The following is a 19,623-nucleotide window of genomic DNA, read 5'->3' on the forward strand; positions in this document are numbered from 1 at the left end:
AAACAACATGTAAGCAAGCATTCTGATCCGATATCAAAAGCTCTGACTTTACATGTTGATCACCAAGACAAATTTATGACTTAGTAGTAAAGTTTTAAACAGTTGGGTAGGGCTCAGGGAACTATGTGACTTTCCCCATAGTCCCCCAGATAGTATCAGAAAAAAAGATTTATACCCAGGTCTTCCTGATTCTAAGTGCAATAGCAGCCTATCCAGAGCCTCTCTCTCAAGTATTTAGGTAAGAATTAACTATCGAGTACATGTTAGTTAGCATCATCCTTTAGAATACCAAAGATGCTCTATTTAAAGTAAGATGGGCGACACGGGGCTTCTGGGTAATCATGGCTGCAATCTAGATGCGAATCACTTCCTGTCCCCTGGCACCGAACAAAATACACTACCTCAAAAGAGCATAAAAATCACCATTGGAAGAATGGAGGGACTCCCCAGTATGCAACAGCAACGAAGGTACATGGGGTTTGAAAATTTCCACACTATAAGGAGGAAAAGCTCGCACACAAACATGAGCTGAGATACCCCTCCCCCACCCCACCTACAGAACCAGAGTAGGGGCCAGCACGCTCACTGGAGACAGCGAGTGAGTGAGGAACATCTCTTGGGGGGGGGGGGAACACCAGGGCCCTTGGGATCTAATGAGGACTTCCAGGGAACTACCCCTCAGAGCAGTTTCACTGGAGACCCCTGCGCACTGGAGAGCAGACTTCAGGGGCTCTTGCAAACTACGAATACTGTGGAGACTCGAGAAACTGTAGAAACTGCCTGAGGCAAAAGCTCTGCTCATCACTATAGTGAGGGGGGCACGCCAGGGTTCTTGGGAGCTGACAAGGGCTACCTCAGAGTGGTATTACATGAGACTCCTGTGCACAGGAGAGAAGAGACCACAGACCACGGGGGTGGGAGCACTAACAAACTGCGGAGGCTGGGAAGAACCAGTATGAGGCAAAAGCAACTTAAATCCACAGAAAACCTGCATCTCACCCAGACCTCTGACTAAAAAGGAAAGGGAAAACCACCAAAGCGATGGCTCACACTGCCCAAGATCAACCCTCCAAGAAGAAAGGGGAAAAAGTGACTATTGAAAACTTTTACAGAGGGGAAAACCCAGGCTTCAGAGGAAAAAGAGGATGAAATTCAAACAAAATCAAAACATTCCCCCCAAAATGGAAATTATCTACAAGCTCTGGAAGAACTCAAAATGGAGCTTATCCAAAAGATGGAAACCTTCTGGCAAGAAAAATAGGAAAAAATTCAGAAAGAGGTCAGCAGCCTGACAGACAAGAACTCCCAATTGGAAAAACAGCTGGAAGCCTCAAACAGAAGGGCAGACCAAACTGAAAAGCAAAATCAGTCTTTAAAAATTAGAATTAAACAACTAGAAGACAATGATCTTGCAAAACAGCAAGAATTAATATAGCAAAGTCAAAAACTTAATGAACTAGATGAAAACATAAAATATCTCACAGACAAGGTGACAGACCAGGAAAACAGAGGAAGGAGAGACAACTTGAGAATTATTGGTCTACCTGAAAAACCGGAGATAAACAAAAATCTAGATGCCATACTACAAGAAATCATCAAAGAAAATTGCCCTGATGTTCTCAAGCAAGGGGGCAAAAAAGAAATAGAAAGGGTTCATAGAACACCCTCTATATACTAAATCCCCAAAAGGCAACCCCCAGGAATGTAATTGCCAAATTCAAGAGCTTCCAAGCTAAGGAGAAAATCTTATAAGAAGCTAAGAAAGGAAACTTCAGATACAGAGGAGCGCCAATAAAGATTACACAAGACCTAGCAGTGAACACGCTAAGAGACCACAAAGCCTAGAACATGATATTCAGAAAGGCAAGAGAACTGGGTCTTCAACCAAGAATCAGCTACCCATCAAAACTGACTATGGAAAGTATGGGCATTCAACAAAATAGAAGATTTCCAAGTATTTGCAAAGAAAATACCAGAACTCAGTGGAAAGTTTGACATCCAAACACAAAGAACAAGAGAAACATGAAAAGGTAAATATGAAAGAAAGGGAAAAGGAGAAAAGTGAGGTTTTTTTTTCCTTTTATTCAAACTCTCTTCTATAAGGGCTATAATTAGGTCAAATTATATATACTAACATATGGGGGAAATGTTATCTGTAACTTTCAAAAATTGTATGCATTAATAGAGCAATCAAAAGAAACACTCATAGGGAAAGATTGGGTTATTAACATGATTTGGAGGGGAAAAAAACAAATAGAAAGAAAAAGGGAGGGGGGATCAATGATGGTACTAAGATATACTTGAATAAATAGAAATAAATTAAATAGAATAATCTTTGTCACACAAAGATACACACGGGAAGGGGAGGGGAAGAATTCTCTTATAAGAAGGAGAGGAAAAGAGTGCTAATTGGTATTACTTAAACCTTACTCTCAGTGAAATCAACTCTGAGAGGGAAGAGCATCTAGATCCATTGGGATCTTGAATTCTATCTTATCCAACAGGGTAAGGGAGAAGGGAAAACTAAGGGGGGTTGGGGGTGGAGGGAGTACAAAAAGGGAGGGAAGGAGAGGGGGAAGGGGAAGGGTACAAAAAGGGAGGGGACAGAAAGGGAAGCATAACAAGGGAGGGGACTAGGAGGACTGATTTAAAGTAAACCACTGGTTTAAAAGGTTATAGCAAAAGAAGAAAGGTCAGAATTAGGGAAGGATATCAAAATGCCAGGGAATTCACAATTGACAATCATAACTTTGAACGTGAATGGGATGAACTCACCCATAAAATGTAGACGAATAAAAGAGTGGATTAGAATCCAAAACCCTACCATATGTTGTTTTTAAGAAACACACATGAGACGGGTAGATACAAGTTCAGAATTAAAGGTTGGAGTAAGACCTTTTGAGCCTCAACTGATAGAAAGAAGGCAGGAGTTGCAATCATGATATCTGACAAAGCCAAAGCAAAAATAGACCTGATTAAAAGGGATAGGGAAGTTACGTAAATACATCCTGATAAAAGGGAGCATAGACAATGAGGAAATGTCACTAATCAACATGTATGCACCATGGTATAGCACCTAAATTTCTAATAGAGAAACTAAGGAGAATTGAAGGAGGAAATAGATAATAAAACTATATTATTGAGAGATCTGAACCAACCACTATCAAATTTAGACAAATAAAATAAAAAAATAAATAAATAACAGGTAAAAGAGGTGAATAAAATCCTAGAAAAGTTATAGAGTTAATAGATATATGGAGAAAAATAAATAGGGACAAAAAGGAATACACCTTCTTTTCAGCAGCACATGGCACATTCACAAAGATTGACCATACACTAGATCATAAAAACATGGCATACAAATGCAGAAATGCAGAAATAATTAATGCAACCTTTTCAGATCATAAGGCAATAAAAATAAGGATCAGTAAGGGTACATGGAGAGCAAAATAAAAAATCAATTGAAAATAAAATAATATGATGCTCCAAAATCGGTTAGAGAACAAATCATAGAAACAATTAATAATTTCATTGAAGAAAATGACAATGGCGAGACATCCCTTCCAACTTTATGGGATGCAGCCAAATCAGTATTCAGAGGAAAATCCATATCCCTGAGTGCATATATTAACAAATTAGGGAGGGCAGAGATCAATGTATTGGACATGCAAATAAAAAAACTTGAAAGTGAACAAATTAAAACCCCCCAGAAGAAAACCAAATTAGAAATCCTAAAAATTAAGGGAGAAATTAATAAAATTGAAAGTGATAGAACTATTGAACTAATAAATAAGACAAGAAGCTGGTACTTTGAAAAAACAAACAAAATAGACAAAGTACTGGTCAATCTAATTTTAAAAAGGAGAGAAGAAAAGCAAATTAACAGTATCATAGATGAAAGGGGGGACCTTACCTCCAATGAAGAGGAAATTAATGCAATCATTAAAAACTACTTTGCCCAATTATATGGCAATAAATATGCCAATCTAGGTGAAATGAACAAATACTTACAAAAATATAAATTGCCTAGACTAACAGAAAAAAGAAATAGAATTCTTAAATAATCCCATATCAGAAAAAGAAATCCAACAGGCCATCAAAGAACTGCCTAAGAAAAAAACCCCAGGGCCTGATGGATTCACAAGTGAATTCTATCAAACATTCAAAGAACAGCTAATCCCAATATTATACAAACTATTTTACATAATAAACAAAGAGGGAGTTCTACCAAATACCTTTTATAACACAAACATGGTACTGATTCCAAAGCCAGGCAGGTCAAAAACGGAGAAAGAAAACTATAGACCAATCTCCTTAATGAACATAGATGCAAAAATATTAAACAGGATACTAACAAGAAGACTTCAACAAGTGATCAGAAGGGTCATTCACTATGATCAAGTACAATTTATACCAGGAATGCAGGGCTGGTTCAATATTAGGAAAACCATCCACATAATTGACCATATCAAGAAGCAAACCAACAAAAATCACATGATTATCTCAATAGATGCAGAAAAAGCCTTTGATAAAATACAACATCCATTCCTATTAAAAACACTAGAAAGCATAGGAATAGAAGGGTCGTTCCTAAAAACAATAAACAGTATATATCTAAAACAATCAGTAAACATCATCTGCAATGGGCATAAACTAGAAGCCTTCCCAATAAGATCAGGAGTGAAACAAGGATGCCCATTATCACCTCTATTATTTAACATTGTACTAGAAACACTAGCAGTAGCAATTAGAGAAGAAAAGGAAATTGAAGGCATTAAAATAGGCAATGAGGAGACCAAGTTATCACTCTTTGTGGATGATATGATGGTCTACTTAAAGAATCCTAGAGAATCAACCAAAAAGCTAGTCGAAATAATCAACATTTTTAGCAAAGTTGCAGGATACAAAATAAGTCATCAGCATTTCTATTTATCTCCAATACATCTCAGTAGCAGGAATTAGAAAGAGAAATTTCATTTAAAATCACTCTAGACAATATAAAATACTTAAAAATCTATCTGCTGAGACAAACACAGGGACTACACGAACACAACTACAAAACACTCTACACACAATTAAAACTAGATCTAAACAATTTGAAAACCATTAATCACTCATGGGTAAGATGAGCCAGTATAATAAAATTGACCATCCTACTCAAACTTATCTAACTATTTAGTGCCATACACATTGAACTTCCAAAAAATTATTTTACTGAATTAGAAAAAACCATAACAAAGTTCATTTGGAAGAACAAAGGATCAAGGATATCCAGGGAAATAATGAAAAAAAATACAAAGGAAGGTGGCCTTGCAGCCCAGATCTCAAACTCTATTATAAAGCAGTGGTCATCCAAACAATTTGGTACTGGCTAAGAGACAGAAAGGAGGATCAATGGAATAGACTTGGGATAAGTGACCTCAGCAACACAGTCTATGACAAACCCAAAGACCCCAGCTTTCGGAACAAAAATCCACTATTTGACAAAAACTGCTGGGAAAACTGGAAGACAGTGTGGGAAAGATTAGATTTGGATCAACACCTCACACCCTACACCAAGATAAACTCAGAATGGATGAATGACTTGAACATAAAGAAGGAAACTATAAGTAAATTAGGTGAACAAAGAATAGTATACATGTCAGACCTTTGGGAAGGGAAAGACTTTAAAACCAAGCAAGACATAGAAAGAGTCACAAAATGTAAAATAAACAATTTTGATTACATCAAATTAAAAAGGTTTTGTACAAACAAAACCAATGTAACCAAAATTAGAAGGGAAGCAACAAATTGGGAAACAATCTTCATAACAAAAACCTCTGACAAAGGTCTAATTACTCAAATTTATAAAGAGCTAAATCAATTGTACAAAAAATCAAGCCATTCTCCAATTGATAAATGGGCAAGGGACATGAACAGGCAGATTTAAGCCAAAGAAATCAAAACTATTAATAAGCACATGAAAAAGTGTTCTAAATCTCTGATAATCAGAGAGATGCAAATCAAAACAACTCTGAGGTATCACACCTCACACCTAGCAGATTGGCTAACATGACAGCAAAGGAAAGTAATGAATGTTGGAGGGGATGTGGCAAAGTTGGGACATTAATTCATTGTTGGTGGGTTTGTGAATTGATCCAACCATTCTGGAGGGCAATTTGGAACTATGCCCCAAGGGCACTAAAAGACTGCCTACCCTTTCATCCAGCCATAGCACTGCTGGGTTTATACCCCAAGGAGATAATAAGGAAAAAGACATGTACAAGAATATTCATAGTTGCAACTCTTTGTGGTGGCAAAAAAAAATTGGAAAATGAGGGGATGCCCTTATTTAGGGAATGGCTGAACAAATTATGGCATATGTTGGTGATGGAATACTATTGTACTCAAAGGAATAATAAAGTGGAGGAATTCCACGGAGACTGGAACAACCTCCAGGAAGTGATGCAGAGCTAAAGGAGCAGAGCCAGGAGAACACTGTACACAGAGACTAATACACTGTGGTACAATCAAATGTAATGGACTTCTCCATTAGTGTCAATGCAATGTCCCTGAACAATCTGCAGGGATCAAGGAGAAAAAAAACACTACCCTCAAGCAGAGGACAAATGGTGGGAGTAAAAGCACCGAGGAAAGGCAAACAGCTTGACTGTACAGGGGTGAAGGGTATATGATTGAGGAGAGACTCTAACTGAACACCTTAATGCAAATACCAACAACATGGAAAAGAGTTCGGACCAAGGACACATGTGATACCCAGAGGAATCACGCATCTCCATTGGGAGGAGTGGGGGTGGGGGAAGGAAAAGAAAATGATCTTTGTTTCTAATGAATAATGTTTGAAAATGACCAAATAAAATAATGTTTAAAAAAATAAAGTAAGATGGGCTACAAAAATACTATAGTGGGCTGGTAGATATCTGAACCTATTTGCAAGCATGTTCTATCCCTATTAAGTTTTTCTCTGCGTCCTGTCTACTCCATCTTCACTCACGTCTTGGACAAAACTGTCCTGGGAAGAAAAAGAAAAATATCCTCTTATATTTCATATGCAAAGCAGCCTTAGACTCCTAGAAAGAAAAGCCCTAAGCCAGTGAAGGTGAACCTTTTAGAGATGGAGTACTGGGCCCCTCCTCAAACCCCCACCCCAGACTGAGTGCCATGCCTGCCCCTCTCCCAGAGACCATATGCCATGCTCCTCCCCACCTCCAAGTGACAGGTGGGCTGTGTTCCCCACCCCCCTTATCCCACATAGGAGAAGGAGAAAGTGTTCCCCTTGGGCTGCTGGACAGACTGATGGGTGAAGTGAGGAATGTCCTAAGTGAGTGTAGAAAGGGGGAGGGGAGCAGCTCCACCTGAGTCCCTCTACCTTTCTAGTAAAAGAATTGAAGGGGAAGAGGAAGGGATGGCCACATGCCCACAGAGAGTGCTCTACATGCTATCTTTGGCACCTGTTCCATAGGTTCACCATCACTGCCCTAAGCTAACTTCTTTTAAACTTCCTTTTGACCTGCAACTCCTCAATAGTCTCCTCTCCTGTCAGAAACCTAGCATTCACATGCACTTTGTCTCTTTCTTTTGTCTATATAGAAGCCTGTTCTCAAATAAACATCTACTAAACTAATTTATACTAAAAGCCTTACAAACCTGAAAACTGATTCTCATGGGAATCAAAAGTTTCTAGTTATAACCATGGAAAAATATTCTAAATTAATTAATTAAATAAACATTTCCAAAACTTAAAAAAAAAGTTTTCAGCTAAGGGAAAGAAGCTCTAACATGATCACTTAAATATCAGTCAGTGGGTAAGGAAGATATTCTAGGATGTAACGAATCTTCTACATCAGGAGTTCTTAATCTGGGGGTCTCTTAACTTGTTTAAAAATATTTTGTTAAAAATTGTTAAAAAATATTTTGCCATTTCAATGTATAATTGAATTGAATTCCTTTATAATCCTATGAACTTTATTTTGTAAATTTAAAACCACCATTCCAAGGAGTTCATAGGCTCACAAGGCTGCCAAAGGCATCCAGGACACAAACAAAAAAATTAAGAACTCTTGGTCTGTTTTTGAGAAAATATGAATTTCTTTTTAAAAGAAACATGGTTTATTTGCGCAAAACTTAATTGAGAGCTCATTAATACCCTTGAAGAGAAGTAGTTTTTGCGCACATGTTTGTGTGTGAAATAAAAAATGGTGAGAATTAGAATTGGTTTCTCTTATTATAGTATTGAAATGGAGTCTAATTAATTTATCAAGTTGTGTTCATGCCCTGATTTTATACACATATATCTATCAATAAACACTGTGATACTTGGGGGGGGGGAGAAATAATATCACTTTATCTATACATAAAAGTCTGGCTTACTCTTAGCCTAGGAGATAACGGTTAGCCATATGACACCAGGAAACATCCAACCGACTGAGGTTGAAGGAAGTAAGACCCTTGAGGAAAAATAGGGAACTGCTAGAAGACCTGATTAAAAAAGAAGAATTCATCCTATTGGAGAAAGTGTTTCACTAAGGACTTAGATAATGTCCAGAGGCTTAGGTCAACCATACTTTGAAGTAAGAGCAGATGGAGAGACTGAAAAAAAAAATAAGGTTTTCATATTTAAGTGTAGTAAAAAGAGAGCTCTCTGGGCTACAGATGGGAAATGGCCTCTTGAAGTGGGGATTAGAAGTGAATGAAAGAAGCATTTGGGTGGCTCAGTAGGGTAAGAGTCAGGTGAGATCCTGGATGATCCCAGATACTTCTTAGCTATGTAACCCTGAACATGTCACTTAACCCCCATTGCCTAGCTCTTACCACTCTTTGGCCTTGGAACGAAACACAGCATTAATTCTAAGACAGAAGGTAAGGGTTTAAAAAGAAAGAAGTAGAAGAAGTAAGGCAGCTAGGTAGCACAATAGATAGAACACCAGGTCTGCAGTTGGAAGGACTGGGGTTCAAATCTGACCTCAGATGCTTCTTCAGCTATGGGACCCTGGGAAAGACACTTAACTCCATTTGTCTAGCCCTTGCCCTTCTGTCTTAGAGTGGTTATAAATACAGAAAATATTGGATACAAAAATAAAATAAGTAGCAGGGAGTAGGATAGCTAAATGGATTCAGTACCTGGCTTGAAGTCAGGAGAACCTGGGTTCAAATGTGACTTCAGACTTCCTAGCTGTGTGATTCTGGGCAAGTCACTGAACCCCAGTTGCCCATTCCTTATCACTCTTCCTCTTATACTACCAATAACTTAGTATCAGTTCTAAGCCAGGTAAAAGTTTAAAAAAAGAAGAAATGGATGCATCAAAGTTCTGCTCTGTCCCCTCCACAGATCCAATCCCTTAATCCCTATCAAATATATTCTTATTCTCTTTTCCTTCTTCTGGAACTGATTTTGCCCAAGAGTATAACTCTACTCAGGGTGACCACCATGGTGACCACCATTCCTTCCTTGGCTGATCTGAGAGCAAATGCTTACTGAGCAATAACTCCCTGACCCTCTCCTCACCAATATGGAGTGGGGGTGGTTGGAGAGGATTTAAGGCCATGTTTTCTCCTCTTACAACTGAAGCCACGTCTTTTGGGAAGAGAAATTGAAGTACTTATGTAGCTAGTGTCTGCGGGAGATTGATATTGTCCAATTATTAGGGGGACTAATGTGGATAATGTGAATTTTTTGTTAAATTCCAGGAAGCTTTTGTTTGTGGCAAGTCACATGAAGTCTTTTCTATTTTTTAAACCTTTACCTTCTGTCTTAGAAATGATATGAAGTATTGGGGTAGCAGTAAGGGGTAGGCAATGAGGGTTAAGTGACTTGCCCAGTATCATATAGCTAGGAAATGTCTGAAGCCAGATGTGAATCCAGGACCTTCCATCTCCAGGTCTGGAGTTCTGTCCAGTGTGCTACATAGCTATCCTCAGTCAATGGTTTCTTTAAAGCTCAATTTATTTACATGAGACAGATATGTGGCCCATTGGATAGAGAGCCAGGCCTGGAGTTAGGAAGCCCCGAGATTAAATTTGGCATCAGAAACTTCCTATCTGTGTGACCTTGGGAAAGTTACTTAATCCTGTTTGCCTCAATTACTCATCTGCAAAATGAGCTGGAAAAAGAAATAGAAAATGAATCTAGTGTCTTTGCCAAGAAAACCCCCAAAATTGGGTCAAGAGGAGTCAGACAAGACTGAAGAAGAACAATATAAATGGTAATGGTAATGATTATACCAGTATGGCAAGGAATCATGAAGTACCAGGATTTCTAAAAAGTCGAAAACTGCAGGGGAACCCTTTTACCCATCACACAGGCAAGGGTTGCAATATTCTGGCTGACAGAGTTATGGGAAATAGGCATGCTAATTCACTGACAGTGGAGGCTTGAGCTGGTTTATTTCCAAAATCAATATGGAATTATTGGGAAAAAGTTACAAAATTGTGAAAAACATTGCACCTCAATAACCACTTTTTATATGAGACTTTTCTAATCCCCATAGCTATTAATACTGTTTTTTCTCTCTATACCCTTCTTAATTCATTTCTAAATGCCTTCAGATGTACATGCTGTTTTCATGGAGAGGATATAAATTCTGTGAGGTGATGGGCTATTTAATCTTTGTTTCTGTATCCAAGGTGCCTGGTGTGGAAGAGACATGCATGCAAAGGACAGAAGCTGGAGATGGATAGCTGTCAGTCAAAAGAAGATTCCATTTGGAATGTGACTGGGAAACAGTTGGAGGCAAGAGTCAACTGCTTGACTGGATTTGACGTCTTTGGGCTCCAGCTGATTCAAAGGAAGAAGCTGGTTTTATCTCTGGGACTTGGGATAATCAAGCTGGAGGTGGCCTGGCTGATTTGAAGGCAGAAGAAGAAGGACAATAGTCCATATAGCCAGTCCATAGCCAGTCTCTCTGACTGGCTCTGTTTCATGCTAGTGACTGAATTGCCATTTCTCTCAATATCCTCCAACCTAACACTCACTGTAGAGAATAGGGATATCCCACCCCTCTTACCTCCATCCTCCACCCTTGTCCTGTCTTCCCCAAATAAACCCCTTGTTTGACAGAAGATTAAGAACTATTTCATTGAAACCTCACAGCTCACACTGAGTGACTTGAAGGAGACTGAAGAAGGGGGGAGGAGAGGCTGAAAGGCTTCTGAAGAGGGAGGTGGAGAGAGAAGAGAGTAGGCAAAAGAAAGATAACTACCTGCTCTTTTAGTTATCTAGTATGCATCAAAATATACACCCTAGAAATATCATCTATTACACTGGCACATAATAAATGCTTTGATTAAAAGAATCCTGAAGCATATAGTACAAGTATTATTCTCCCCGTTAAAGATAAAAAAAAAAAAACAAGCAGTGCTCAAATAAGATGGTCAGTGTCACATAGCTAGAACTAAGAGATCTTTCAGGTGAAATTGCAGAACTATTGCTGATTCTGTCAGTAATCTTTGCAAAATAATAATGATTTTGCCTAGCATTTATATGACTAGGTTTAGAAAGAACTTTACATGTTATTTCATTTTATCCCTTAGACAACCCTGGGAAGTAAGTGCTATTATTGTCCCAATTTTTACAGATGAGAAAACTAAGGCTGACTAAGCCTGGGTGACTTGCCTTGGTTCACATAGCTAGTAAATGTCTACGGTCATATTTGAACTTGGGTTTTTCTTTCTCCAGGTAGAGGGATGTGGAGAATGGGAGATATGCTTAAAAAGCAAACAATGGAGATGAACAAATCATGCCCTCATTTTTTAAAAAAGGAGTGAAGGATGGATTCCACAAACTACAAACTGTTGGGTTTAATGTTGATCCTCAGAAAAGTTCCAGAACTAATTATTAAACAGAATATGATCACAAAGAAAAAGTCTCATCTATCTAAATACATGTATCCCTTCCTCATTGTCGATACTAGGGACACACGATATTTGCAATATGGAAAAACCAAGTAAAATTTTTTGGTCCTCCTTTTCATACCTGAGAAGAAGTATGATTTTTTCTTTTTTTTTATGCAGTGTTTACAGTAGAGGAAATTGTACATATTCATGTTAATATTAAATACTACTAAACATATATTTTATGCATTTTTGAATTTCTAAACATTTTATGTGTCATCTGCTGGCCTTTGAGTGTTGTCTGTGGCTTTCACAAAACTTCCCCCAAAATCCCATTTTATTTCTTAGGCTGACCACAATATATAGAAACCACAATGGCCAAAATCATAATATGAAAGGGATATCTGTAATTTCCTTTTTCTGAAAAGGGTTTCTAAAGCAATAGGTCTGGGAAATACCATGGACTCCTTAGTACAGATTATTTTAAAATCTAACTAATTTAAAAATTTAAACTAATTTTAATTAAAATCAATACTAAAACAATTAATAATTAAATAAAGAAAATGTTAACAATTAATTAAAATTTAAACTAATTTAATTTTTAAAAAATCCTTACTTTCTGACTTAAAATTGATACTGAAGGCTGAAGAGTGGTAAGGGCTAGCCAATGGGAGTCAAGTGACTTGCCCAAGGTCACATAGCTAGGAAATGTCTGAGGCCAGAATTGAACCTAGGACCTCCTGTCTCCCTGGTTTTCTATACACTGAATCACTTAGTTGTTCCCTTAGTATGGATTGTTTCATTATTTGTATGTGGCACACAGTTGGTGCTTAATAAATACTTGCTGACTAATTGATTAACATAGTATAATCTGGATGCTAGCAAGGGATGGGACAATGTCTTTCATGAAAACCTGATATTTTTGTGGACAAGATGGAAAAATTATGGTTAGATGATCATAGAATTAGATAAATTCATAGTTGGTAGAATGACTGTATTGATATTTAAGATGACTGGTGGATTGATTTGAACCTGGAGGTTTATGGAGGTTCTGCCTGCCATCTTATCCTATTCAACACCTTAATCAATGACTTGGAATAGACTTAATTATCATGCTTCTCTCATCTGTATATGACAGGAATCTAGGATGGATAGATAATAATTTGGATGACAGAATCAGGAGCCACGATCTTGACAAGGCAAGAAGAATGGACCAAATTTTAAAATATGAAATTGTACATAAAGTCTTAAACTTCACATTATGGAAAAAAAAACAGCTGCATTAAACACAGCATGGAAGAGACAGAGATAGCTTTAACAGTAATTCATGCGAAAAAACCTCAGCAGTTTGAGTTGACTTCAAGCTTAATATAAGTCAATAGTGTGATGTGCCTACCAAAAAAAGCTAACGTGATATTAGGCTGCATTAATAGAAGTTCAGTGTCTAGAAAAAGGGAAGCAATAGTCTCATTTCTTTTTTATTTTTAAACCCTTACCTTCTGTCTCAAAATTGATTTAGTATCAGTCCCAAAGCAGAAGAGAGGTAAAGGCTAGGCAACTGGGGTTAAGTGACTTGCTCAGGGACACACAGTTAGGAAGTGTCTGAGGCCAGACTAGAACCCAGGACCTCCCATCTCCAGGGCTGGCTTTCAATCTTCTAAGCCCTCCAGCTGCCCTTCAGTTGCTTTTCAATCCAAGCTTTCTTTCTTATAGCTATAAAATTTTGTGGATTGGAGAATTTCAGACATAGTCATAGATGAGAAAGATTGAATCAGGGAAGCTTATCCAGACCTCTTCAAATCATGAAAAAGAGACCAAAAAAAATCAGTAAGAAAGTAGAAGAGAGATCTAAATTGGGAGGTAAAAGGATGGGAAGATCTCCTTCTTCCTCTCTTCTCCATCCTTATTCTGCTCTCTCTCTCCCCAGCTCTCAAAGCACTTAATGACTATCATTCATCATGGTTCTAAGAGTTATCATGGTGCCCTAGAAAGAGCATTGGATTTGAAGCCAGAAGAAATTCACTGAAATTCCAGATCTGCTGATTAATCCTCATGAGACCTTGGGCAAATCACTAGACCTTTCTGGGCCTTATTTCTTTGCCTTTAAAATGAGACAGTTCAATGAGATGACCTCTAAGAGGCAGCTAGGTGGCTCAGTGGACAGCACTCTGATTCTAGAGACAGACAAGAAGATCTGAATTTAAATTTGACCTGGATAGTTACTAGCTCTGTGACCCTGAGCAAGTCACTTAAGCTCTGTCTCCATCAGTTTCATACACTGTAAAATAGGGAGAATAATTGTTCTTATCTCACAGGGTTTTTGTAAAAATCAAATGAATAGCACAGTTCCTAGCATCTAGGAATCACTAAACAAATGTTTGTTCCCTTCTAATCCCCCTCTAAAATCCCTCCCAGCTCTAGAGTTTATGACAAATCACACTATTATCAAGCTAGCCTGATTGATGTACCAGTTGTGCTCTCTAGATCAACTGCTTTTAAAAGACATGGTCATCAACAGAAGTCAGAGGGTCAGCACTCTTGGGTCCTCCTTTTTGTTCCGTGCTGACCTGATGTAGAAGTATGGTGTTTCCTACTTATGGGGCCTCAATTTGTAAAAATGGGAAACCCAGGCTCTAAGTTCAGATTTGAGTTAGACAAGAGCACTGACTCTATGGTCAGAGGATCAGGGTTCAAATCCCACGCATAATATGCTTCCTACCTGTGTGACCTTGGGCAAAATCACTTACCTTCCTTATACTTCAGTTTCCTCCCCATTATAATGAAAAGGTTATAGGGACAGCTGGCAGATCAGTGGATAGAATGCCAATCCTGGGAGATCTTCAGTTCAAATCTGGCTGTGGATACTTCCTAGGTGTGTGAGCCTGGGCAAGTCACTTAACCCACATTGCCTAGTCTTTACCACTGTTTTGCTTTGGAACCAACACTCAGTATTGATTCTAAAACATGAAGTTAGGCTTTAAACAAAACCCAAAGCATTATATTAGATAGTGTTGAGGTCCCTTGCAGCTCTCAAGCTATGATCCATAATTCTATGAAGTTCCTAATGACTCAAGTTGAAGGCTTCAATAGATCCTAATAAGCACATTTCTCTGTATTCTTTGGGGATTCAGAAGCAGTCCCAGGGAGATAGAGATTGACTTATGTCCACAGGTGTTCTGTGAGCACATAGAGAATCAAGACCAACTCTTCGGAGTCATTTCTAAGGCAGGAGGGTCTGTCCCAGGCCTTTTCCTCATTTTGTAGTGACTCTAAATCCCAAGAGTTTACAAAAACCAGTTTGGCATAGGCTGCTTAGGAATGGGCAAGAATTCCTAGGTCTCCCCATGGATGGCATCAGAGCTAAAATGAGCTCTCTGGGATGAGATGGAGAGCATCTACCAAAAATATGAATTCTGTCTACAACATCACCACAAAATGGTTTTTCAGCTTATGCTTGAAGACCTAGGCTGACATGGAAGTCATTAGCTCCAAAGGCACCCCATTCAATTATTCAGTCGTTTCATTTGTGTCCAACTCTTCATGATCCCTTTTGAGATTTTTCTTATTGGAGATACTGGAGTGGTTTGCCATTTTCTTTTCCAGATCATTTTACAGATGAAAAAACAGAGGCAAAGAGGATTAAGTGACTTGCCCAGGGTCATGCAGTTAGTAGGTATCTGAGACAGGATATTTCATCTCAAAAAGATGAGTTTTCCTGATTCTAGGTCTGGCACGATCCACTGCCCCACCCAGCTATAGGACAGGTCTAGGAAATTTTTCTCTTAAGTTTTTCTCTCTCTGGTTCAGAGATTCATCCATTTTATTCAACAAGCATTAAGAAAATGCCTACTGTGGGCCAGGGGCTAGGGATATAAAGACCAAAAAAAGCAAACTGTCCTTACCCTCAAGGAGGTTATATTTTATAGGAGGGAACTTATTTTCTTCCACAACTCTTTTGTGTTGTGGGATGAAGAGAATGCTGGATTGAATTCTAGAATCTAGTGAGTGGTCCAAGGTCCTAATTCTAGTGCTACCACTTAGATGGCTATGTAACTTTGGGCATGTCTTTCAAACTCTCTAGATCTCTGGTCCCTTAATGTCAGAGAGTTGCACTAGATGAGTTCTCATGTCCTTGTAGCTCTAACTCAGATCAACAAAATTATTAATGCCGTCTATGTTCAAGGTTTTGTATTAGGTATGGAGGATTGTATTAGGTGTGGTGAAGAGTTATTGATACATTGGGCCCTGAGGGTGGGAGAGGGTGCAGTCTGACATTGGAGGAGGGAGGAAGGTGAGAAAAGGGAAAGAAGAATGTAGCCTTGACTTTCTTGCCCAAAGTGCTTAAGGGAGCAGGAGTCCACTTTGGCACTGACTACCCAAGGTTATGCTTCTGTTTCCTTTTTCTCTTTGCATCTCCAGAGAGAACCAAAGCAGCATCTCCTTAATGAATGCTTTCTGGGTTGAACTCATCTTTCCCAGAGGGAATGAAGATGCAGAAATTTCAGGATAACTTCCATTTCCCTGCTTGGGCAGTCCTTATCAAAATGTGGTCTGAAGGGGAAAACAACTCCATAGAGTACCTCATTCCTTCTCCTCTTGACCCCCCAACCAAAAAAAATTATATTCAGGCAAAAATGGCCCTCTAGGGCAGGACTGAAGGAATAAAGAAGATACAAGAAGCAATAAGAAGCCTGAGGAAAGAGGAAAGAGAATCCTACCTTTTTGCCTTTTCAGTCTTTTAGCTGAGAAAGGTAGAATGTCAACTAATTTGATATATGTGATGAGACAGGCAATGGGCAGTAATAGGAACAAGACCCTTACTCTCTGAAATCTTGCATTTCTCACGTTAGCACTAGTTAAACATAAACAATAGCATTAGTCAAGCATGAACTGTAAAATCTGTATTATTGATCAGTTATCACCAATCATCTATACTAGATCAGTAATATTTTATACTGGGCTTCAGCTTTGTGCCTAATCTAGTTTATTAATTACTTGTATTGTTCTATATTTACTTTAGTTTAGAACTGTAAGACATAATTGCCTATCTATAGTGGTCTTCCAATGTACTGCATCTTCTCTTCCCCCATATTCACATTCCAGAAGGGTAGGGAGACCTCACCCACAATGACAAATGATTTCTCTGCATGCTTCTTATTCTCTATGATGTCCATGCCAAACCCCAAACCATATCTCTACCTGAATTTGGCCATGCCCATTTTCTATGTTTTCAGGAGAGGTGAAGATTGCTCTGGAATGATAGAGGACTAGCCCTGAGACCCTAATATATATGCCCTCTGATCCACAGAGGGCAGCAGCTGCTACTCTAATATGGAAGCTGCACTCTACAGTGGAAACTATCACTCTATAGCAGGAGCTACGACTCCTCTCTAGGAGTCACTACTCTACAGCTGGAGAGCTGCTATTCCATTAGTTTCAGAGAGGCTACTATACTAGCCCCTGGGCTTATCCATCAGCCCAAAGGCTACCTGATTAGCCTCCAGACTCCTCCACTAGCTATCAGGCTATTATACCATTATAAACCTCTTCTTCAAATAAAATTCTTTTCCTGTTTCTGAATTAAATGGAGTTTGAGTCTCCCATTCCTGGGGTGAGACCCTGCTACAAACTTGGAGGTACTTATCCTACAACATTTGGATTTTTAAAAATTGTATGGCAAGCTGGTTCTAAAATTATTGAGCAGAAGTCTGGAATATCTAGGTTTAATTGCTGCCTCTAATGATTGCTAAAAGGACCTGGTCAGAGGCAAATCACTTAACTGAGCTTAACCTCAGTTTCTTTATCTATGAAATGAGGATAATAACTACTGTAGAGAGTACCTCACATTGATTATTTTTAAATCACTTTTTAAAACTTTTATCTTTCATCTTATCTGTATACTGGCTCTAAGGCAGAAGAGTGGCAAAAGCTAGGTAATGTGGGTTAAGTGAGTTGTCCAGGGTCACACAGCTGGGAAGTGTCTGAGGCCAAATTTGAACCTAGGTCCTCCTGACTCCAGTCCTGGATCTTTATCTATGGTGCTACCTAGCTGCCCTTCATGGGGCTGTTTTCAAGCAGAAATGAAAGAAAGCAAAGTGCTCAGTATGCTTTAAGGTGCTATTTTTTCTCTTGTAACTTCATTCCATGGCTTCCTCTTTTAAGTTACTGCTTGCTTATAGGTCAGATGCAGGAAGGTTGAAGAGCTATTAGGGACACAAGAAAAAGGATCCTAGAATTGATCTAACCCAACCCTTTCATTTGAGAGATGAGGAAAACAAAACTCAGACAAATTACTTACCCAAGGTCTCATATCTGATCATTGATGGAGCCAGAACTAAAGTCTACATCTCTTAACACTTTCCACTAGGCTATTATTGAAGGATGATCAGGAAACTGCCTGCAGCAATCCCTGAACCCTTGGAGCTTCTTGGCTAGGATGAGAACCTTGACTCAACCTATAAGGAATTTGAGGCACACAGAGATTAAGTGATTTGCCCAAGGTCCAATAGTTAGAATCTGAAGCTAGGTCTTCTTGAGGCCAGGCTTAGTTCTCCATCCACTGTGCCTCCTAGGGACCCCTAAGGTATGAGTATTGGTTGAAAGGGCCAGCTAAGTGGTTCAAGGGATAGAGGGTCAAGCCTAAAGATGTGAGGATCTGGGTTCAAATTTGGCCTTAGACACTTCTGCACTGTGTGACCCTAGGCAAGTTGCTCAACCCCAATTGCTTACCTCATATTGCTCTTCTGCTTTGGAATCAGTATTTAGTATTGATCCTAAAACAGAAGGTAAGGGATTTTTAAAAAAGTATTAGTTGAAGGAGCTGGGGATATTAAGCAGGGAGACATGATAACTATTCTTAAAATATGTTAAGGGCTGCCTCATAGAAGAGGGCACAGCCTTGTTCTTGTTGGTCCCTGAATATAAAAGTGGAAGAAAAAGTTAGATACTGTGAAGAGGAAGACTTAGGTTAAAAATAAAGAAAAAGTGTAAAATACTTGGAACTGTCCAAGAATCTAATAAGTTAAGATGTGATATACGATAGTAACAGGATACTATAGTACCATAAGAAATGAACAGGATACTCACAAAAAATCTGGAAAGACTTACATGAAGTGGTGCAAAGTTAAGTGAACAGAACCAGGAGAAAGTTGTACACAGTAACAGCAATAAAGTACAACGATTGACTGGGAATGACTTAACTATTATCAGTAATGCAAGGATTCAAAACAATTCCAAGGGACTCATGATGAAAAAAGACTATCCATTTCCACAGAATGAACTGATGGAGTCTGAATGAAGACGGAAGCATGCCATTCTTCACTTTATTTCCTTCACGATTTTTTTCTAGTGTAAGTGATATGTATCTTCTATTCTAGCATGATGAACATGGAAATATGTATTGTATAATAGTATATGTACAACCTATATCTTATTACCTGATGTCTTGCATGGGGAGGGAGAGCAGATGGATCACAAAATGTCAGAAAACAATTATTGAAAATTGCATCTGCATATAATCTGGAAAAAATTTAAAATTGAATTTAAAAAGAATCTAATGAGTTGCCTTGAAGGAATTAGTGAGTTCCACATGAAAACTGAAGGTCTTCAGGCAAAACAAGATGACTACTTGTTGGGCATATTAGGAATGGGAAAATGCCTGGGGAAGAAAAGGGTAAAGTGGGATTAGATGATCTTGGAGGTCTTGGATCTTTCTAACTATGAGATCTTAATCTGTGACTAAATGAGAAGAAAGCAGACTCCTTCCAACAATTCCTCTTCCCCATCTGCTAGAAT

At 38.6% G+C, this 19,623-nt stretch overlaps 1 protein-coding gene across 16 annotated transcripts in view; it reads right to left on the minus strand.

Annotated features, from left to right (window-relative positions):
* Positions 1-19,623, minus strand: part of TMEM63C (transmembrane protein 63C) — a 230,531-nt gene that overhangs the window by 70,575 nt on the left and 140,333 nt on the right. Inside the window, exon 4 of one of the 16 annotated variants that reach the window (XM_056810621.1) lies at positions 18,559-18,602. The exons of the other annotated variants lie outside the window; for them this stretch is intronic. The gene's annotated coding sequence lies outside the window, so the exon portion shown is untranslated. The remainder of the gene's footprint in view (positions 1-18,558; positions 18,603-19,623) is intronic. 16 annotated transcript variants of the gene reach the window in all.

This window comes from Monodelphis domestica, chromosome 1 (genome assembly GCF_027887165.1).
Source record: "Monodelphis domestica isolate mMonDom1 chromosome 1, mMonDom1.pri, whole genome shotgun sequence".
Taxonomy (NCBI): Eukaryota; Metazoa; Chordata; class Mammalia; order Didelphimorphia; family Didelphidae; genus Monodelphis; species Monodelphis domestica.